The following is a 23,517-nucleotide window of genomic DNA, read 5'->3' on the forward strand; positions in this document are numbered from 1 at the left end:
TTAATTGCACTTTCAGATTTTTCATCATTATTGTATAGGAATGCAAGAGATTTCTGTACATTAATTTTGTATCCTGCTACTTTACCAAATTCATTGATTAGCTCTAGTAGTTTTCCAGTAGAATTTTTAGGATTCTCTATATATAGTATCATGTCACCTGCAAACAGTTTACTGTTTTACTTCTTCTTTTCCAATTTGGATTCCTTTTATTTCCATTTCTTCTCTGATTTCTGTGGCTAAAACTTCCAAAATTATGTTGAATAATAGTGGTGAGAGTGGGCAACCTTGCCTTGTTCCTGATCTTAGTGGAAATGGTTTCAGCTTTTCACCATTGAGGACAATGTTGACTGTGGGTTTTTCATATATGGCCTTTATTATATTGAGGAAAGTTCCCTCTATGCCTACTTTCTGGAGGGTTTTTATCATAAATGAGTGTTGAATTTTGTCGAAAGCTTTCTCTGCATCCTTTGAGATAATCATATGGTTTTACTCCTTCAATTTGTTAATATGGTGTATCACATTGATTGATTTGCATATATTGAAGAATTCTTCCATTCCTGGGATAAACCCCACTTGATCACAGTGTATGATTCTTTTAATGTGCTGTTGGATTCTGTTTGCTGGTATTTTGTTGAGGATTTTTGCATCTATGTTCATCGGTGATATTGGCCTGTAGTTTTCTTTCTTTGTGACACCTTTGTCTGGTTTTGATATCAGAGTGATGGTGGCCTCATAGAATGAGTTTGGGAGTGTTCCTCCCTCTGCTATATTTTGGAAGAGTTTGAGGAGGATAGGTGTTAGCTCTTCTCTAAACGTTTGATAGAATTCGCCTGTGAAGCCATCTGGTCTCTTGGGCTTTTGTTTGTTGGAAGATTTTTAATCAGTTTCAATTTCAGTGCTTGTGATTGGTCTGTTCATATTTTCTATTTCTTCCTGGTTCAGCCTCGGAAGTTTGTGCATTTCTAAGAATTTGTCCATTTCTTCCAGGTTGTCCATTTTATTGGCATAGAGTTCCTTGTAGTAATCTCTCATGATCCTTTGTATTTCTGCAGTGTCACTTGTTACTTCTCCTTTTTCATTTCTAATTCTATTGACTTGGGTCTTCTCCCTTTTTTTCTTGATAAGTCTGGCTAATGGTTATCAATTTTGTTTATCTTCTGAAAGAACCAGCTTTTAGTTTTATTGATCTTTGCTATTGTTTCCTTCATTTCTTTTTCATTTATTTCTGATCTGATCTTTACGATTTCTTTCCTTCTGCTAACTTGGGGGTTTTTTGTTCTTCTTTCTCTAATTGCTTTAGGTGTAAGGTTAGGTTGTTTATTTGAGATGTTTCTTGTTTCTTAAGGTAGCCTTGTATAGCTATAAACTTCCCTCTTAGAACTGCTTTTGCTGCATCCCATAGGTTTTGGGTCATTGTGTTTTCAATGCCATTTGTTTCTAGGTGTTTTTTGATTTCCTCTTTGATTTCTGCAGTGATCTCTTGGTTATTAAGTAATGTGTTGTTTAGCCTCCATGTGTTTATATTTCTTACAGATTTTTTCCTGTAATTGATATCTAGTCTCATAGTGTTGTGGTCGGAAAAGATACTTGATACGATTTCAATTTTCTTAAATTTACAAAGGCTTGATTTGTGACCCAAGGTATGATCTATCCTGGAGAATGTTCCATGAGCACTTGAGAATAATGTGTATTCTGTTGTTTTTCAATGGAATGTCCAATAAATATCAATTAAGTCCATCTTGTTGAATGTATCATTTAAAGCTTGTGTTTCCTTATTTATTTTCATTTTGGATGATCTGTCCATTGGTGAAAGTGGGGTGTTATAGTCCCCTACTATTATTGTGTTACTGTCAATTTCCCCTTTTATGGCTGTTAGCATTTTCCTTATGTATTGAGGTGCGCCTATGTTGGGTGCATAAATATTTACAATTGTTATATCTTCTTCTTGGATTGATCCCTTGATCATTATGTGGTGTCCTTCTTTGTCTCTTGTAATAGTCTTTGTTTTAAAGTCTATTTTGTCTAATACGAAAATTGCTACTCCAGCTTTCTTTTGGTTTCCATTTGTACTGACATCTCACACCAATTCCATAAGATAGCTGGGACCATCCTCTCCCTTTTACAAGTGAGGAAGCTGCACCCAGTAAATGTCGAATAATTTGCCCAAGGCCCCAGTTCAAAAGGGACAGAAGGAGACTCAGAATCGAGATGGGCTCTACCCTCCATCTTAGCTTCTGGTGTTAGCATGACTGGTCAGACCAGAGGCCTCACACTCCCAAGGAGGTAGGTGTGGGGGGCAGGTAGGCCAGGGAGAAGGACTTTGGAATTCTGTACAGTGGGAGTTTTAAAAGCAAGATGCTGATGGTCAAGCATTAATGGGGAAAGGAAGGGTCAGTTCAGATCATTTCCACTATAAGAATTTTGCTCTGGGAAAAGCAAGGGATGAGCCTGGGGTAGATCAGTCCAGCAAAGCCACCATGAGTGTTATGGCAACAAGGGATTTACTATAGGAATTAGAGTTTTCACAATTGTGGGAGGAGCAGTAACGTCTAGAAAACTTAGAGGACAGAAGAGTCATTAGCCAGCTTCCAGGGTACACTGACCCCACTGGACAAGACACAGAGCTTGAAGAAAGATCTGAGAAGCTGAGCACAGTTAGCCTCTGAAGTGGGGCTGTAAGAAGAGCTCGCGGTGGTTACAGAGGGGCTGTGGCCCCTAGCAGTCACTGCCTCTGTGGGTCTGAGGTCAAGCATCTGATGGTGGACCTGGGGCCATAGTTTGTTAGCAGATCCAGTGGTCTGGAAGATGAGAGGGCCACAAAGTGAAGGACAGCGAGGACAAGCTGGTACCCATCAGGCACTTCTACATCTTTTCATCCCCGGATCTGATGGACTTCCATTTCTATATTTCCACCCAAGTTCCTCTCTTGACCAAAACTAAGGGAAACTCACCAGGAAGGGGATTCAGGAGATATGATTCCAAGCTTAACCAGATTATCAATAGGCACTATTCAACAGAAAGAGTTAATGCAGGAAAATCAGTTAGGAAGGTGTGTACGATATAATGTGGCTGGTGGAGAGGGGGAAATAGAAGATGGGAAAGACAAAAAACAAAATGAAAAGGACTTGGCAATCTACAAACAAATATAAAGAATTCATCTTTGGGGTTAATATTAGCTAATATTAAAAATATAATCACTTAATAATATGTTGTAGTTTACAACAGTAATCTATAAAAGTATAATAATCCAGTTCTAGCATTATCAAAGGCCCTTTGCCTCTCATAGCAAAGCTTATTGTTTCTAATAAGAACGTTCTAAACTGGCAATGTCATTTCGAATTAGCATTGTTAAAATTTCAAAAATGAAAATATGCTTCAGATAAAATGCTACCAAAACTTCTTAGAAGGAGAACATTTCTTGGAGGTGATACGCAGTTTTACTCACCTCTAATAGGTTTTCTTGTCAGTGTGAAAAATCATGCCGGATTTTCAGTTGTGAAAATTCTTCTTGTATTTGGAGGATTGAAGACCTATGACTTCAACAACCAAAAGAGTAAGACATGCTTGGGAGTTCTACTTCCCAGAATATTTGAGGCTGTAGAGCAATCGTTCTCCTGTTTCCTCCAACCACTGAAAAACCAAATCTCATCAGCAGTCCATCCAAGATGATAACTTATTGAGGTTCCCCTATTTGACTTACAAGATAAATAAGCCTTAAAGGACACAGAACCCATCCAAGATGATAACTTATTGAGGTTCCCCTATTTGACTCACAAGGTAAATAAGCCTTAAAAGACACAGAAGAAAAGAGTCTCTACCTTCCTTTAAAAATAGCAAAATTAAACAGATTTCAGGTAAACCCATGTGGGTATCAAATACTGCCTTGTACGTGATATCACAGGCACTGGATTGAGAGTTTAGGGGGCCAGGGGTCCAATAATTTCATCATTAAAATGAGTGAACTAGACAAGATAATCTCCATCTTTTCTTTTTGTTCTAGAAATCTAACACTGCCATAGTCATAGTTTCAATAAATTTCATCCACCATCTAAGCAAAACATAACGCAGAAAATCTTCAAACCTTAGTCGACAACCAGGTTTGAAGATTTAGAAGATAGTAGAAGACTGTCTACTGGCCACAGTCCCCAAAGCCTCCATACATATGGAGTCCCACTCTTTGGCATCCTTTTTTTTTATAAGATGTCACAGAGGTTTAAAGTTGGACAGTTTTTTTAGAACAATATCACCTTCTGGTAAAACTTTTTATCAAGACCCCAAGACGAGTAATGATAATAACAGCCCCTTTCATCTGAAGGGCCTCAGCAGCTACTCACAGTACTGTTGGCATACACCGTCCCACTTGAATATCAGTGAAAACCTCATCATGTAGACAGAGCTGGGGACATTACAGCTATTTGCCAAAAGAAGATACTGCGGGTCAAGGAAACTAAATGGGTTAACAAAAGCCAAGTAGACATCACGTCTGAAGATTCATGGTCTTATTTTGCTCTTTTTGTCGTAATCTGCTGAGGGATTTTTTTAGACTGTAATGTCTACCAGATAGCAATCGTTTTGCAAGGCACAAAAATTGTATAGGATAATTAGAAGTAAGATTCATAATAAAGAGGTGCTTCATGGTTGTTCACTCAAGCAGGCTGGTAGCCAGTGTAAACTCAATGATATGTGATAAGCTTGTGTCAGTAGAAACAAAATTATGTCACTGTACCTTGACAAGAATTGCTAGTGTGCAAGTTAACCCAGTAATGTTTCCTCAAGAAGATATATATGTATATATATATATACACACATACATATACACACACATAATATATATACACATACATTATATACACACATATATATAACACATATATGCATACCTACACACACATACATATATATTTACATATATATATACACATACATATGGAGAACACAAACCCTCTCTATATAAATAGTACATGTACTGTACTAGAGGTTGCAAATATAAATGCTTTCAGGAACCAGCCAACCTTAAATTAGTCAAGTGGGCACTTGTGAAACAACCAAAAATGAGGACCATGGTGAACTGGACACTGCCGGTCCTTATTCAGCTCCAGGCTATTGTTCCTATAGGAGAATACAGGCCTGGTATTTCCAGATCTTCGCATTTTTCTAGAGAAACTGGATTCTTCTATGAAATCTCCTCATTTTTAAATGTGGGAAACTAATTCAATTTTTTTATGCTGTACAAGAAAAGAAAAAAAATACAAACACAGCACTAATCACATCCATAGGTCCAATTAGGCCAGCAGACCACCAATATACAGCTTCTATTGAATTCCAGTGTTAATACAAGAAAGTATTTGGCTTGTTAGCCCAGGGGTTCCAGGATAGTGGAACCTGGGACTAAGTTCTAAGGAATGAGAATCAGGCGAAACTAAAAGACAATAGTATAATTACCAAGGATAGGATGAAGACTAAAGTCCTGAAAAAAGTGAAGTGTTTGCCTAAATTTCCATCCCTCATGCCTGTGATCCAGACATGGAGAATTACTTGTGGTTCTTGAGTAAACTGTGAACCCCATCACCTCTGGGCCTTGGCACATGCTGTTCTGATGCCTGGACACCCTCTATTTCCTCCTCTCACTTTTACTGGTCACCCTATCTTCATACTCCAGATTCCGGGCCACATCTCACCTGTTCCAAGTATCACTTAGCAACTCCACACTCTAATCCTGTCCTTGGCAGTGCTACGCTGTATAGTTTATCACACAGAACTGTATTTGTCTGTTTTCTTGCACTTCTTCTGGATGACTCCAGAGGGTCCTTGAAGGCAAAATCTCTGCTTTATTAGAGTTTATAGTCTCAAGTTTTAAAATACTGTCTGGCACATAGTTGGTGCACAGTATTTCTTAAATGAATATATGCTAAATAATAATGTAATAAAAATATTTTATAGCCTTTCAGATAAGTAATTTGAAAAGTAAAATATGACTCCAAGTAGAAAAGTTATGACATTTCTATTTTCAAGTTATAAATCCTCCTGTATCTATTTCTTATATGCTAAAGGCAGGTCCTTTCCCTTTCTTCCTGCCTTGATAGTAGATAAGATGGCTAGATTGATGGCAGACTTCTTGTGACTATAAGGAAAAGGCAAAGAGAATTGCAGAGGTGTTAGACTTAACGTCATTTATCGTTGAACCCACTCTGCCATCCAGTGCTGTCTGGGCCTTTTATTTGAGGAAAAGGCACTGTTTTCTAAAAATTCTAATTAAAGTATTATAAAGAATAGGAGCATTTACTCAAGCATAGAGCACTATTTTAGGAGGAGAGACTTGTTCTGTTGAAGGTTAATAAAAGATATGATTCCATGTATGAATTAACCTTGGAGGAAATTAACCTAAAGGAAAATGCCTTAAAAGAAAAAACTACACATAATGAATTAAATTATTATTACTTACTCTCTCCCCCCAAACAAATGCATGTTCATCCCAAGTTAATCACTAAATTGAAAAGGTATTTTATTCCAGCAGAAAATGAACAGTCTTTAGCAAGTAGGTCATTTGTACCTAAAGCAAATAATTAGTTACACAGGACACCAAAGAATAAGGTAAAAATCTATACAATTACTTTAACCACTTTTTTCCAGTAAAATATAAGGAACGAAAAATACATTCATGGTTACTTTCGAGTCACTGACTATGGAGTTTTTATAAAATACACTAAAATAAAATATACTTGAAAAGAAGGACACTTTTAATATACCAACAACTTCATTTTATGTAGACGGCTTCAAGTTATATGATTTTTAACTCAAATTCTAATATTTGCAAATGAAAGACAATCTATATGGAGTTGGATTTACTTTGTCCTGTTTAAAACAATTTCTAACAACTTGTTAAACTATGATTAAGGCAGCATGACTCAAGTACAATATTAGAAAAATATAAGTGGCAAAATATTCAATTGTTTTTCTAGGAGAGGAAGACAAGTAAAAAGCTTTATTCAAACATCTGAATAGGGGAAGACACATCCAGCGGCTCCATCCTCCATCCTGAAGTCACCTGGGTCTTGAGATCCCAGGTCAGGGTCCTCATCTGAAGTAGAAGGACACGTCAGAATAATTCCAGGTCCCTTGAGATAATTGAGATAATCAGAGGTTGCTGACAAATGAGATGTAGGGATTTCAAAAGGAAGGAGGCTAAACAAAAAAAGACGAGCCAAATGCCAGGAATCATCATGGAAGATAAGCAATCAAATAAATGTAATTGCCGACAAAGATGTGACTGAAGCATGAATAAAACAACGAGGCAAACGTTTTAAGCAGTAGAACGGGAAAAAGGAGACAATGGATCCAATTAGGGATAGAAAAGCAAATAACAGTGTTACACACTTCAAGAATGTCAGTCTGACTTTGCTATTTTATTGACAATTTTGATGTGTGGGTTATTTCATGTATCATATGGTAGTAAATGCTGGGATCACAAGGGTTCACCTGTACGTTGAAAGGCCATATTACAATTTGCATAGATTTTGATACACTGAAGAGACCCTCAAAGTACTCAATGACAAAACATATTTTTCCTTTCAAAATATACTTTTAACTGCCACCAAAGTGAAATTACTTGCATAATGGGTGAAATTACTTGCAAAATGGTTTAATCAAAATCCAAATGCTAATTGATGAATGTATTATGTAAAAGCATCATTTAGTAGGCAGATTTCACCAAAATGAATCCTTGTTAGTTTTTTGTTATGAAATACGGACAAGAAAAAGCCAGAGGGCAGATATTCAAATCCTTGTCAACAAGCCTCCCCCAGTTTAGCTATCCTATGGCTGTTATATATGCTATGACCCATCCAGAATGCCAGGTTCACATAAAAGTTTAAAACTGCAAAGAGTGGGAACCATAAAGTCACACTGGGATGAGGTCCCCCTACACTGAGATTTTACTATCTCGTAGTAAAATGTGTACATATACGTCTGTGTGCCTGGAATTTTATTCATAAAGAACATGCATAACAGAGATTAGAATCACAGTAGACTATATTCTGTGAAACAAAGGAACAGACAGTTGGAAACTAATCTGGATGAGAAGATTCAGTTAATCAGTCACAGAAAATGGAAGCAAGTGTTTCTTATATACTATGCACACTACAGACAAATACACAAAGGCAAAGCTTGGTAGAGAGATGCGCCAATCATTGTTTCCACGCTCAGCCATTTAGACGCCTGGTTTTGAAAGAACATTTCAGAATTACTAATTTGCAGATGGTAGGAGGCCATGTATGAAGTAATGTTAATATGTCCAACGTAAAATACATATTAAACAAGTGTACTTACTTATTTAATCTCATTTCTAACCTCAGGAAATCAGAGCATCCTTCCTATCATTGTGGCCTAAATGAGGTTTTATCACAAAAATAAGTCGTTCAGAGTCCTCTCTTCCTGAACAATAATAAGACTATAAGGTCTGAGGATCTCATGTCTAAACAACTGTGAATAGCATCCAAAGGATAGAAAGATTACAAAAAGTGGATTTGCTTCCAACGACCCTGGTGGTAAACTTCTGGCTCTTTGAGTGACTCTCATGTTTTGTATGTAGTGGAAAGCCTGCGTTTCCTTTTGTCCTCATCAAAATAATGTAACTATCACCTTGCACACGTCTCTGCCTCGAGTACACATCCCATGTAGGCGTCCCATTCCTCTAAGCCTATGCTTTTCAAAAAGTGATCCCATGACCCCCTCCCCCATCCACTCCATCAAACCCACTTTTGTATGTTATGCTTGGGAATGCAATATGATACAAACCCCATGGAAGAGAATTTGGCCATAGCTAACAAAATTATATATTCATCTCCCCTTGAACCCAGCAGTCCCACCTCTAGGAATTTATCTTGAAGCTAATCCTCCAAAAATATAAAAGTATATATGCACACGTTTATTCATTGCAGCATTATTTGTAACTGCAAAATATTGGAAACTGCTTAAATGTCCAAGCACAGGAAATGGTTGAATAAACTCTGGCACAGACACACAACAAATACTATCCCCTCCTAGAAACGAAAGAGGAAACTCTCTAGGAAGTGATGCGAGATGAGGTCCAAAAGCTCTCGTAAGTGAAAAATCGAAGCACAAAACATCATATCCCGTACCTTTGTTTAAGAAAGAAGAGGAGGGCTTCCCTGGTGGCGCAGTGGTTGAGAGCCCGCCTGCCGATGCAGGGGACACGGGTTCGTGCCCCGGTCCGGGAAGATCCCACATGCCGCGGAGCGGCTGGGCCCGTGAGCCATGGCCGCTGAGCCTGCGTGTCCGAAGCCTGTGCTCCGCAACGGGAGAGGCCACAACAGTGAGAGGCCCACGTACCACAAAAAAAAAAAAAAAGAAAGAAAGAAAGAAGAGGAAGGGAACTAAGAAAACATACATATATCTACTTCTCTTTACAAAAAAATTACAGGGGAAAAATAAAACAGAAATTATTAAGTTGGTTACCTAATCTATTAATTACAATTGATAATATTTATAATTAATAATTATAAATAATTATAACCACAATGTAGGGGGAAACCTAATTTGAATAATTTATAAGTTTTGACCACATGCCCTGCTTGTCCTCCATCTCGGGCAGGGCAGGGAGATGGGAGAACTGGAAAGATCCTGAACTCTTTTTAGCAGGTTTGTTTTTGTAGTACATGTGGGTGAAGGTATTCTGATACTATCTCAGATGTAACACGGGATTGAGCAGATGAGTCAGTATGCTGATGTTTCGGGAAGCCAGGATTCTCACTGGGAAAGGAGGGACACGTAAATGTGGGATGGGAGAAGGCAAGAAAGGTAAACTGGAATTGGAGATACTGGCATAGACCCATGATACCTAAAATACGTGTGTGTATGTATATGCATGTACATATATATGCATGTACATGTGCCCGTGTGTAGAACATATGCATGTGTGCACGCATAATTATGTGTGTGGGTGCGTGTGTATATGTATGTGTCTGTGCAGGTACATGTGCCCATGTATATGTGTAGACCCCGTGCTTGTGTGCATGTGTACTTATACATGTGGGTGCACTTGTATATTTCTTGGCTCTTTCCAGGAACAATGAGGACAGGTGAGGTGCAGAACTTGATCTCTAATACTACTCCCCACAACAAGGAACCAGGGTCCTTGGAGAAGTGGCTGAAAGCCGGGCTGGGGAAGGGTGATCCTGGAGCTACAAGATGAGCCTGGAACATTCTGTTACACCAGAAGGTAAAAATGTGCTCCAAAGAATCATGGAAATATGACCCAGGCACAAGGAGCCATCTTGAAGGGCCTCTACTGGCCAAATCTGGAATAATATGAGCTTAAAACTATATGAGGGGACTTCCCTGGTGGTCCAGTGGTAATGAATCCTCCTTGCAATGCAGGGGACATGGGTTTGACCCCTGGTCAGGGAACTAAGATCCCACACGCTGCAGGAAAATAGGCCCACATGCCACAACTACTGAGCTCGTGAACCTCAACTAGAGAGCCTGCGTGCCGCAAACTACAGAGCCCATGCACCACAACTAGAGAAGAGAAAAACCCGCACGCTACTACTAGACAGAAGTCCATGTGCTGCAACAAAGAGCCCGCATGCCTCAATGAAAGATCCTGTGTGTTGCAACTAAGACCCAACGCAGCCAAAAATAAATAAAATAAATCTTTAAAAAAACAACAACTAAATGAGGATAATAATTAGAGGCCACTTGGGGTGGGGTGGGGAGGGGACACATGAAGCCATGTGTCCATACAGATAACACACATATGTATGCATACATACATGGGGGGGAGGGAGAGTTCTTGGTTCCAGGACAATGTCACGCACTGACAGGTACCCACGGAGGGGGTGCTGAAGTGGGTCATGATGACCTTTCCAGGTGTTACATTCATACCCTGAGTTTTGTTCTTACAGTTCAAATAGTTGACAATTAAGCCCAAGAGAATGTTGCTTCTTTGGGCTCTCAGGTGATATTCTCTTTCTTAACATCAATATTTTACTGCTAGGAAGAGAGTCACAATGTCTGATGAACGCTATCAAGGAGATGGCAAATACAGAGGACTGAGGTCTCTTTACAGTTTCTTTATGACTCCTCTGAACATTAGTGTAATATATCTAGAAAAATAAATTAAGAGGTTTAATTGAAGTTTTATGACAAAATGAGGACATTTTTTAATGGGAATTTAAAAGTTCTGAGCATTGCTACTCAAAGCATTAAACAAATGAAAAGCAATGAAAAGAAAAACTCCAAACTGGCCTAGACATCCCCAGGTGACCCAGCAAGAACATTTTCCTGTGATGTGGTAATTGCACAAACTTCTGTCATTTTTCTCTCTGCCCTACTATCTTTCAGAGAGCCTAAAGCCGATCAATAACATTCATTTTACGTCTAAAATACTGGCAGTTGAAAGGTGGATTAAGTCCAATCAAGACCTCTGAAAAGTGCCACCAGTGCTTTTAAGTGACCATGATAAGAAGGCTTTCCAGTAGATTAAAAAAACAAAAGTAACATTCATACAGAAAGGCAAATAAAACCCCAGAAATGATGGAATGGAAGAACGCAAAGACCAGCAGAGAGGAACAGTGATGGCAGAGTAAAGAAGCCAGAAGGGTGCACCTCTGAAACACTTTAAAGGTCAGAGAGTGAAATGAGAAAGCGGGGGGAAAGTATTTGTTCTAGACAGGCCAGCTGGGAGGAAATGTTTTCTGATTTCTATAGTATGGACCCAGCAAAGAAGCCAGCCAACCCGTGGTGGAGTCACTCATTTTGAAGCCAGTCTATTTTGTTTAAGAGATGCTTTAATAACCTAATGTCCAGCTAAGGAAATGTTGGCACTGCCAAGTTGAATAAACATGAAACAGCACCACTTGGGCTAAACATACCACCCCATTTGGGGTTAAACACACCAGAAATGTATCAGAATTTAAAATGTATATTTCTGAGACAATTCCATCAGTGGCTTTGTGAGAAAATATTTTTGAATATTTTAAATCATCACTGAGAAAAAGGACATTTCCATTTTGTAGGAAGTTTGTCACTTTTTCTTCTTTTTATTTCGTTGAAATTTTTATGAGAAGCATATCAGAGCAAGCAAAATAGCTTTAACAACTTACTGAGAGAACCCTAAATCACATTTTCATGACAGAAATATATACATATATTATTAGAAAAAGTGCCTATTTCCAGAAACAAAAACTAACTCTTCCTGGTCATCTGTTTTCTTTTCTTTTCTTTTTAACTATCTACTCTCACTAAATTTTCCAAGATACATATTTTGGGGTTTCATTATTCTTCAATACTGAAAATGGACTTATGTTTCAATCTTTTTTAATATAACTTGCTTTCTTCTATGTTCTAATAAGAATGCTTCCTGAAATATAGATAAGAACACGATGGTATCTAAGTCCTAACACACAGGCACAATCCCGCCCTGTGTGAACAAGGATATCACCCCACAGTATCATATTAAAACCAGTTCTAAATATGACTTGGGCAGAATTGTTGCTTTATAGCTCTGTACCTTTTAAATTAGAAATTTTTCAGATTTCACGTAACCCAATTTGTGGTATATGCATATTACTTTTTAGACTATATCTAGCACATGATCAACTCAAAAATAAATTTCCCGATACCATGAACATGGCTCATGACCTCTACTTATAACCTGTGCAGCACCTTCAAGGTGAGGGAACTTACTCCTTCAGAATTTTTCTTTTCCTGATCGAAGCGGTTAGATTCCATACCACCCAATTAGGTAATTAAAGGATCAAGTACAGATCCAGCCAACTCTGGAAACAAAGTTGCAAGGGCTGTAGAGTGGAGCCTGCTGCCTTAGAGACACCCTCCCAACCCAATTCATTCCTCCTCTCCTGCCCCCTTCCCCATCTGCCTGACCCCACCCCCAACAAGGTTGAGGCAATGCTGTGGTATTTTGAGACTAGCTCCAAAGGTGGATGAAGCCACAAAGCACAACTAGAAATATGTGAAGACATTTAGGGCAACTCATTAATCAAATTTTAAAAAACTGGGTGTGCAAACCTTCAGAGTATGTGGCATCTTATACATCAAGAATTCAGGAACCTTCTCCTCCCATGGTAAAAAGTGTTTAAGTGGGCTGTGTTGAGAGTCAATTTATAATAACTGACTATTTTTATGGTATTAGTACACAATAACTATGTTTTTTTTTCTTTCTGCGATTTTGTGCAAATAATCCTTTCCTTTCTTATGTAAATAGTATTAAAAATTAAATGATCACAAAAGACTTTTAGGCATTTACTTTATGGGGCCATGATGTTTTCCAAGTCAGAGATAGGCTAACTGTTGCAGGTTGGGTTTCCCAAAAACAGATGCAAGATGGATTGGGGATCAACAGCTGTGAAGGATAAGGGACACAAAGCTGGATTGGGCGAAGGGAAAAGGGAACTTCAACTCCTAGCTAGGAGCTTCAGCGAGCGGGGCCCATTAGAGCTGGTTGGGAGGAGATGGCCAGCGAGGCTTTCAGTCACTGGAAGGGGGCTGTTTGAACAGAGGGAGACAGGGCAAAGCATCTCTGCCGCCGAGGCCGACACACAAGGACACGTGACAAGTGCGGACTGTCTGCTCACTGCACTCCCCACAGCTGGCCGGCAAGCTCTTCCCTGAAGAAAGATCCAGGCAGTACACTCCGTGTGCACCAAGCTGGTACTAACTGGCTAGACTAGGGCCCTACCTAGCAGCCTCTTTCAAAGTTATCTGTATCCTCTGCTTTGTAGAGCAGTTCCATTTAACAAACAAACATTTAAACAAAAAGTATTTGACATTCCTACATGACTTTGGAAACACAGGGAGAGTCGCTCTTAGGGAGGCTACCTTGAGCTGCTTCCCATGTCTGTTGAGCCAGTTACATCAGCAAGGCTGGCAAGCACTCTCCTTTGTAAAAGCCACCATCGGCGTCTGGCCCTGGGTCAGAGCTGGGCCCACAGCTCTGCGGTCTGCTCAGGTTCAGGGAACCCCCAGCAAATGGCAGAGTGTCCTTCACTTCAGACATCTTCAGGAACTAGAAGAAGTGAACCACAGTGATTTCTGGCTTGCTAGTCAGTTAAAACCACAGACCAACAAGAAGAAGTGCTTTCCAGGTGATGATGTAAACAGCAACCTCCCCAGGCCCCTCTCAAACAGCTGGGGTGCCTGAGGAGAAGAAACATTGGGAGCTGACTGCCTAACAGCCCCCCTCAAACAGGCCATTCCTAGACTTGCTTTCCTCCTCCAGCATAATCATGCTCATCCTTGTTGCTATGGGGATTACCCTGAGGGTCATCACTTGTGAACAAGCGCAGGTTTGGGCAGCCCTCTCCAGTCTGATGTTTCTCTTGCCCCCTTGATCTGAACATGACGACACTGAGAACAGAGCCTGGAGTCCAGAGAACCCCCAAGGTCAATATCATGGTCCCAAGCTCTGGACTCCAATAATGCCTTATCATCATTCAAGCTTGTTGAAGACTCGCCTACTCTGACTCTTGATTTTCATCCTGACTGATCCTCTTCCTGTGAGTCTTTAAACAAATCTTTTCTAGATCTCTCTCTCCTCATCTGAAAATAGGGTGGGTGGGTGTGTGGTTGGTGTAGATGATGACTAACTCCAAAACTCCGGGGGCTAGGACACTGCTGTATGGATCCAAAGGCACAGCTATGGGACCTCTCTTCTCTATCATGAATCAATCACCTGGCAAGTGAAAATAAAATGAATCACCTATTAAATGATAATCAGCATACCACTTTGGATATGTGGTGATACAGGCTTGAAATGATCTCCTTTCTCTTTCAACCAACCCACAGTTTGCTTTAAGACCAACAAGAGCCTAACTTTGGTCCTTCAAAAGTTCATTCAAAAAAAGCAAACTACCTTAAAAAAAAAAACCTCGAGAAAACATTCTCAGATCCTCTACTGGGTGAGCCTGACACCTGCTGGCCTCCATCTCCCCTGCAGTCACATTTCAGAAGGAGCATGTTTTTGCAAGATTCTAATACTACCTATGCAAATGTATTTGATCTAGAATGGCAGAGTTTTCTGGAAAGGATCCCATCGCGGCACTTATGCAAGAGAGTGGATGTGAGCAAGACTCCAGTGTATTTCAGTGATCCATTTAGGGATTAGGATTAAGAAAATAACATGTCAATAAATAAACTAAATTTTAGTCACACATACACACACAGAGAATAATCTGAAAATTCTCAAAGAAAACTGTTCTAAATTTCCCCTCATCATTTATAAGAATCTGTAATCTGTTAGTAATACTTATGTGTTTATAGAAAATCAAAGTGACAGATAATATGAGAGAAAATGAGAAAGAAGCAAAGGGAAATATAAGGAGAGAGAGAGATAATAAGACAGAAACCTGGGAGTAGATGGAGAAAAAGAGGCAAAATGTAAAGAGGCAGCTCCAGGTACAAAGAGGCAAACACCGAAGTAGCCAGAGCTGGAGGAATCTTGAGTTAGGAAGCAAGAGGGTAGACCGTTCACTTTCCCCAAACAAAAACTGAACAATAAAGTAGAGAAAAGTGATCCAAGAACTTTTAAGCTGTTTGGTGACTAACACACCTCACTTAGCTGGCTGCTCTCTTAAGCTGCCAGCTTTATCTCTGTGACAGCCCATGGCGAGAATGTAAATTCTGGTCCCTCTACAAGGCAGTTAAATGTCCCCGGAAGTGAAGAACACATTTCCAAGGCAACACTGAATTCAAGAGTTTCATTTAAAAGGGGGCTTCTTATGCAAATCAAAACTGCAATGAGGTATCACCTCACACCAGTCAGAATGGCCATCATCAAAAAGTCTACAAAATACATTCAGTATCTTGTAATAAACTATAATGCAAAAGAATCTAAAAGAGAAAATATATATGTATAACTTAATCACTTCTCTGTATACCAAAAACTAACACAACATTGTAAATTAACTATAGTTCAATTAAAAAATGAACCATAAAATGCAAATATGATAGTATTTTTTTTTTTAAGTCTACAAATAATAAATGCTGGAGAGGGTATGGAGAAAAGGAAACCCTCCGACACTGCTGGTAGGAATGTAAACTGACGCAGCTACTATGGAGAATAGTATGGAGGTTCCTTAAAAAACTAAAAACATAGTTACCATATGATCCAGCAATCCCACTCCTGAGCATATATCTGGAGAAAACTCTAATTCAAAAAGATACATGATAAAGAAGATGTTAGTATAGAAATGAACTTATTTGCAAAACAGAAACAGACTCACAGACATAGAAAACAAACATATGGTTACCAAAAGGGAAAAGGGGGGAGGGATAAACTAGGAGTTTGGGATTAACATATACACTCTACTTTATATAAAATAAACAACAATGTCCTACTGTATAGCACAGGAAACTATACTCAATATCTTGTAATAACCTATAATGGAAATGAATCAGAAAAAGAATATATATATGTACATATATATATATAACTGTACACTTGAAATCAACTACACTTCAATCAATCAATCAATGGGGCCTTCTTAAGATGTCACTGAACACTTCGTTTCCTTATAATCAATTTCTAGCACTAAGATAATTAGTTCTGCTGGGAGGAGGGAATACAGGTGCAGCCAAGGTATTTATATTGGGATATAAAAAATATACACTAGAATTCATTGGGATATGCTTAATGCAATAATAAAATACACTTCCTACGCTATAATTTTTCTTATCTTTTGTTTGGGGTAGAAGTCAGAAGACCAGCGTTCTCCTCCTAGCTCTGCCACTCACTAAAGGTCATTTAACCTCCCTGAGACTGTTTCTTTATCCATAAAATGGGGACACCAACAACCTTGGAGGATTATGAAGATCAAATGAAATGACATCTTTGAAAACACTGTGAAATTTTCTGAGCTGGACTTTAAAAATGTGGAATCAAGAAACATTCTCCCTGGATAAGTGAGATGTGAACAGCCTTGGAGAAGAGAAAGATGCCAAAGGAGGGCCATCCCAGCAGAGATGGCGTTCCAGAGGAACCCAACCCCATCCAAGTCTGGGTGAAAGCTCTCAGAAGCTATGGTAACGAGGCTTAGACACACCACTAGCAAATGGAAATATTAGACACAGATGAGTTTCTTCTCTGGCTCTCAATATTGATTCAAATAAATGCCCTACCCTTTCTCATTTGAACAAGCTATTCTCTGCTTGGTTGCAAACTACCATGGAAGAAGAAAAATTGAATGTACCCTTCCATTCTGTCAGTTAGAAGTGGCCTTATAGGGGCTTCCAGAGATGAAACAAATGAAGTTACTCCTGTGAGTAGGTTCCGACCTTGGTATCACATGGGTCCTTAACCACCCCATGGTTTTGTGTGCCTGTGACTCAGGCCACAGAGCAGGGATCCTGGATGGAGATGTATTTTTCCCAGGTCCTGGGCACCACTGTCTCTCAAGTGAATTTTGATTCCATGGAGATTGAAGGACACACAGAGGAGGCATGAATCAGAGGGTGATGTCACCCACTGAGGTTTTTCCACTTATTTGGGATAACTCGACTCCTACACGACTGAGCTAGTTCCTTGAAAATTTAGAACTTTGAGAACTGTCGAATTAGTTTTCACCTTAGAAATAACCTCATAATTGTGCCTAAAAAACATGCTGGACAAGCAGACTCTGAGAAGTTCCTTCCAGAATGATGATATCGTTTTTTTGTTTCTATTTACATAGCTATGCAAAAGGTGGATCTACTTATAAGTCTGTGAACCTCTGCAAAGGAGTCCAAGTAGAGAGCATGTACCCCAGGATAGGCAAGAAGAAAAGATCAGAGCTTCAATTTATATTTGTTTACCTCATCCTTTTTAAAAATCATAAGTTTGTATATGTTTTATAATGCGCATTATCGAATAATATCACAGTGCATTTAAATAATTTACAGATGCACACAATATATAAATAAAATTGTTCATTAATATCAGTGCCTTATCCCCCAAAATTCTGCAGAACACAGAAATACAATAAAGAATATTTAAAGAATATATTCTGTTTAATTTTGTCATATAGAAGATTACATGCTGCCTAGTAGGTTGGTTGATCCTTAAAGTTCAGTTCTGTCCCCAGTTTACAAGTGTCACAGACTAACACTAAAATTCTAGAACTTTGATCCTAAGTGAGTTCAGTAAGACAGGGAAAATGCATTAATATCAATGGATCATGACTAGAAGCAGAGCTGGGTCTAGTGTCATTACAGACATCAACATGTAACACACATGTAACCTACAAACAAAGCCATGAAAATACTAATGTCACACACATGGTGTGATGTTTATATTTTTCAATAGAAGTCGTGTCACAGCATTGGAACCCCCAAGGCTAACCTGAAATTGAATGTTTCTTTAATTCAAAGTCTGGGAAGTTCAAGAACTTGATCTTCAAAAGGGCACAATCAAGGCAAAACAAGTTAACCTGGTGATCACATCCTCATCAGAAAAGCTCATTTCCCTACGCTGACCTAACTGTCATATCTGAGGAATCACAGACAGAAGGGGTGACAAAACATTGGCTTAAATACAGCACCAGGGAGCCCTCTCTCTCTGTTACATATATAACTTACCGTCATTACTTGATTCACTTTCCGGAATGAGGTGCCCTTCGGAGCTGAGTCATCAGCAGAATCAGGTCAGCCAAGATCTGAGACTGTTCCTTCCTGTGGGGCAAAAAGTAACTCATCACGTGTCTTTTATTACTTCTTGTTTTGAATTTTAAATTTTATCCACAGGACCCTCCATTCACCTCACTATGGCAGAATCTAATCCCCAGAGCCATGGAGATGGTGACTTTCTCCAGATTTAATGAAGACAACTGGCATGAGCAACCCCCCAAACCCCCACCCCACCCCCGCCCCACCAGGAATGACTCATTCGGTAAAGCACAGTGAGGAAGGTCATAAATTCAAGTCCTCTGCTACTTCCAAGGACCAAAGCAGACAGAAAATGCATTCCAAAGGTGAATTGCCAAAGGTTGTCAAAATTGTGCTTCAGTTACTAGACAAGTAATTAATACAAGGACTTTTAAAGAAGAAATTATTGTTACTTATCAACCTAACATTTTATTATTTATCCAGGTTTGTGACTGAGAGAAAATATAGACTTTGTCAGCCTTAGTAAGTCCTCAGCTTACTTTCTTCCCTAAATTCTGCTTCTTACTTTGATAAACTATGGCCACTCAAAATACCCCCACCATGACACTAGCAACTTACACAGCAATCTCACTCCTGGCCATATATCCAGAAAAGACGAAAACTCTAATATGAAAAGATATATGCACCCCAATGTTCATAGCAGCACTATTCACAATAGCCAAGACATGGAAGCAACCTAAATGGCCATCAACAGAGGAATGGATAAAGAAGATGTGGCACATACATACAATGGAATATTACTCAGCCATAAACAAAAAGGAAATAATGCCATTTGCAGCAACATAGATGGACCTAGAGATTATCATACTAGGTGAAGTAAGTCAGACAGAGAAAGACAAATATCATATGATATCACTTATATGTGGAATCTTAAAAAATGATACAAATGAACTTATTTACAAAACAGAAACAGACACACAGACATAGAAAACAAACTTACAGTTACCAAAGGGGAAAGAGGGTGGGGGAGGGATAAATTTGGAATTTGGGATTCACAAATACACACTACTATATATAAAGTAGATAACCAACAAGAACCTACTGTATAGCACAGGGAACTATATTCAATACCTTATAAGAACCTATAATGGAAAAGAGTCTGAAAAAGAATATATATATATATATCTGAATCACTTTGTGGTACACCTGAAATTAACACAATATTATAAATCAACTACACTTCAATTTTTAAAAAATAATAATAAAATAAAAGGAGAAAACTATCAACTTAATCAATCCATCCATCAAAACTCTAGTGGCAGCATGGACGTTGAGGAAAGACAGGTGTCCCATGTGCTCGAGCATTCTTTTAAATTAGGGCTCTTTATATCATGTAGTCATGGCTGATCTGCTTTAAAATATTACCACATGAAGAATTTTTTTAAAGACTCAAGGCAACAAGTGCCTTTAGGGATCCTATAGGCATCATCTTCCTCTTGTCTTGGAAGTAGAAAATATTCAAAGCTGAGTAGACTTCTCAAGAAAGCCACAAACACCCAGGGTACTGACTTCCTAGGACTTAGTAAGAGACAGTCACCTAGCTCTGTTACCTCCAGCCTAGGTCCAGCACCATATACACACCTTGGCCCTTACCACTGCCACACACTTCTCAGAAAACTTCCTGCCCAAGATCCTGGGCTTCAAATCCAGACTGTCTAGTTCCGAATCCTAGTCTTCACACCTGCTAGCTGTGTGACCTTGACAAGGTCTTTCACCTCTTGGTGTCTCAGTTTCCTCACTTCCTAAGAAGTATCTTATTGTGTTGGTTTAAAGATTGAGTTAGTAAGTATAAAGGATGCTCTGTACTCAGTGATAATGCCTGGGGGTTGGAGGGCGGGGCGGGGGGTGGCGTGGGTGGATAGAATTGCCCAGGATGGGAGGCCATGGCTCAGCACACTAGGAGGAGGTGGAAGAAGGTGGCTTCTTCTCCTCTTGAATGAAAGCAAGCCAGGGAGGCTTCAAGAGAATCCTTGGATAGAAACTTGGGGCCTCAGGAAGGAGAGCTGGTGCCTCTCCCAGTTGGCTGTCTGCTTAGCTACCCTACTGCCCTAGACAGGAAAGAGTAACTTGGACAGAAATGGTAGATGGGGAGAGGCGAGTGGCCCATGTGTGGTTTGGCTAAACAGGGATGTTGGGTTTCCCGTGGGCCAAGTGCACACCATGGGAGGTAGCTGAACTTGAGCATCCTTGCTGTTTAGAGGGAGTATGCATGGAAGGCAACTTCCCTCTCTCTCTCTCTCTCTCTCTCTCTCTCACACACACACACACACACACACACACACACACACACACACACTGCTCCCAGACCCCAAAACACCAGCCTGGCCAGTGGGTGGAGGGAGGGGAACTTTAGAATGGAAATGAGAATTTAAATTCTATTGAACTGAGGCTATTAAATGCCCTAAAAATATCTGCAGAGTTAGTACAAGTGTCCAGAGAGTCATTACAAGGCAGCATATGAGGTTTGAGAGACAGTGGTTGGAGTCCACACCAAGAGGAAAAGAACCCTGTTCCCTATTTGAACTGCAGTGAGTTCAGACTGATGAACAAACTGGTGTCAGCTACAAATTGGCACTTGCTATCTACCTCTACAAGGATTAAATCATGTGCTGCTGCAGCTGGTGACTCTCAACACCCCCTGAACGGAGTTCAGGGTGGAGAGCAGAAAGGAGGCACTCCGTGCTCTGGGAGAAACTGGCACAACAGGTCTTCAGATAGCTAGATATTTTCAGGAGCTGATTTTACGAGCCCAATTCTTGTATCTCCTCATATCTAGAAAAGCACTAAAATCCTTCATGGTGACGTCTGCTCCTCGTGACTGGCAGTAACCTGCACGAGACTAGCAGGAACCTTCTGTAAAAAAAATATGTGCTTGATAGCATGTACTCCTCTTTCACCAAAATCACATATAAACTGACCTTCCCCCCTACCTCTTTTGGAGCATTCCTCAGAGCTATCTGAAATGCTGTCTCCCAGGATGCAGTTCTCATTTTGCCCCAAATAAAACTTAACTCGCAACTCTCACATTGTGCCTGTTTTTTAAGTCAACACTGGTTAGAAGAGCATCATGGTCATCATGGAGGTTACTAACTCCTAAATCCAGTTTCCACATCAATACCACACTGCACATGTCTTACCAAAAGAAAAAATTAATCTTGTACAAATGTAATTACCTGGAATTATCCTTCTCCAAATAATACATATGGGGTTTTGCCTACTTCATAATCCTTATTCTCTGAAATCTGATGTCACCTCCAAATCACAGGAGTGGGTCTCAAGTTGATCTCTCTGCAATTCAGCCCCTGCCTCTGCCACAGCTGAATGGACCAGCAGGGATCACATGACCAGTGGGATCACCTGACCAGCGAGGATCACATGTTCTCTGAAATCCAAAAGTCCATCATATTTTACAAAACAACGAAAACCTCCTTCTACAGAGTCAATTCTATGAAATCAGGGCAAGAATAAAATAGTATTGGTCTAAAAAGTCAGGAAAGTGTTCTCCTAAAAATTCCATAGTACTTGGTCTGCTGTTTTAACTCATTCATGATTCTCATATGTTAGATCAAGTCTGGCTTAAAATGGAAAACTATAAAGATCTCCAGGCAACCAAGTCTTGACCTTTTCTCATTTTAGTCTTTTAATTTTAGTACTTTAAGTGGATTGACATGTAACTACAATGCCTATTTTAATACCCGTGTGCAGTAAAATGTTTCTTGTTTTCGATTTTTTTTTTTTTTTTTGGTGTTACTTTCATCTTCATAAAGATAAAAATCATGAAATAGACCTGTGTTCTTCAAAGTGGCATGAACACACCCTGGGGAGATGCACGCAACCCAAAAACAATCCACCAGAGTGCAGGAAAGATATGTATGTCTAATGATGGACATAGTGTATTAGTGCAGTATTAGGTATATATATGTCTAAATAAATAGACACGTATGTATCGGGTTCGCATGCTCAAAAATGATAGAGGTACTCTTGAAAAATTTAGGCCACTGAGACAGCCAAGAAATCTCCACTTTTCCTGACCTGCCGGCTTTTCAGTCCTAGAGCACAGTGCCATCTAGGGGTGCCTGAGGTAATACAGTCATGCTATTCGAGTAATTTTTCTAAGAAAAATAGTCTTGTCACTCAGATGGCAAGACAAACAAATAATAATGTTCTAAATAAGAGACACACAATTTTAACTATGTCATGGGAAGCTTTGAAAACAGTATTTCTATAGTTTCCTCCTGCTGCCCCGAGGCTTTTTCCTCTGTCCCCCTAAAGGTAGATGCTTTCCTAAAGCTGCCACGCTTTCTTCCCTGCCTTATGCATTCTTCTCTCTCTCCCTGGCCTACGTTCCTTCCCCCCTTGAATCTGTTTCTGATCACACCAGCGAAAGGGCTGCACCCTCCTCTACGCTTCATACCTCTTTCCCTTAGAGCACTTGTCCTGGTGACTTCTGATGATTTGTTTCCTTGCCTGTCTCCCTAGTCTATTATCTTCTAAAGCAGCACTGTTCAGCAGAAAGATAATAGAAGACACAAATGTAAGTCACACTTAATAACTGTAAATGTTCTAGTAACCACATTTTAAAAAGTAAAATGAAACAGGTAAAATTTATCTTAATAGATTATATTTAATGTATTCAAAATATTATCATTTCAATATGTAATCAATATGAAAAATTACTAATGAGATATTTTCCACATATTAAGTCTTCAAAATCCAGGGTCTGTTTTACATTTATAGCACATGTCGGTTTGAACTAGCTACATTTCAAGGACATAGTAGCTACATGTGTCTAGTGGGCTGTATTGAGCAGCGATTTCTAACGGCAGGGTCTGGTATCTCCTT

General features: G+C 39.4%; 2 long non-coding RNA genes across 4 annotated transcripts in view; one reads left to right on the plus strand and one right to left on the minus strand.

Moving 5' to 3' along the window:
* LOC113630955 (uncharacterized) overlaps positions 1 to 23,517 on the plus strand; it is a 62,607-nt gene that overhangs the window by 34,056 nt on the left and 5,034 nt on the right. Inside the window, exon 6 of one of the 3 annotated variants that reach the window (XR_003437146.1) lies at positions 10,083 to 10,440. The exons of 1 other annotated variant lie outside the window; for it this stretch is intronic. This is a non-coding gene — a long non-coding RNA (uncharacterized LOC113630955). Of the gene's footprint in view, positions 1 to 6,959; positions 7,070 to 10,082; positions 10,441 to 23,517 lie in introns of those variants that run through there. One more of the 3 variants, XR_003437145.1, reaches the window with a different exon arrangement.
* LOC113630956 (uncharacterized) lies at positions 6,486 to 19,289 on the minus strand. Its single transcript, XR_003437148.1, has 3 exons — positions 18,768 to 19,289; positions 18,589 to 18,681; positions 6,486 to 7,115 (listed from the first exon to the last, which is right to left on the minus strand). It is a non-coding gene; the product is annotated as an uncharacterized LOC113630956 (long non-coding RNA).

Source organism: Aethalodelphis obliquidens, unplaced genomic scaffold (assembly GCF_003676395.1).
Source record: "Aethalodelphis obliquidens isolate GAN/ISIS:26980383/991018 unplaced genomic scaffold, ASM367639v1 scaffold31, whole genome shotgun sequence".
NCBI lineage: Eukaryota > Metazoa > Chordata > Mammalia > Artiodactyla > Delphinidae > Aethalodelphis > Aethalodelphis obliquidens.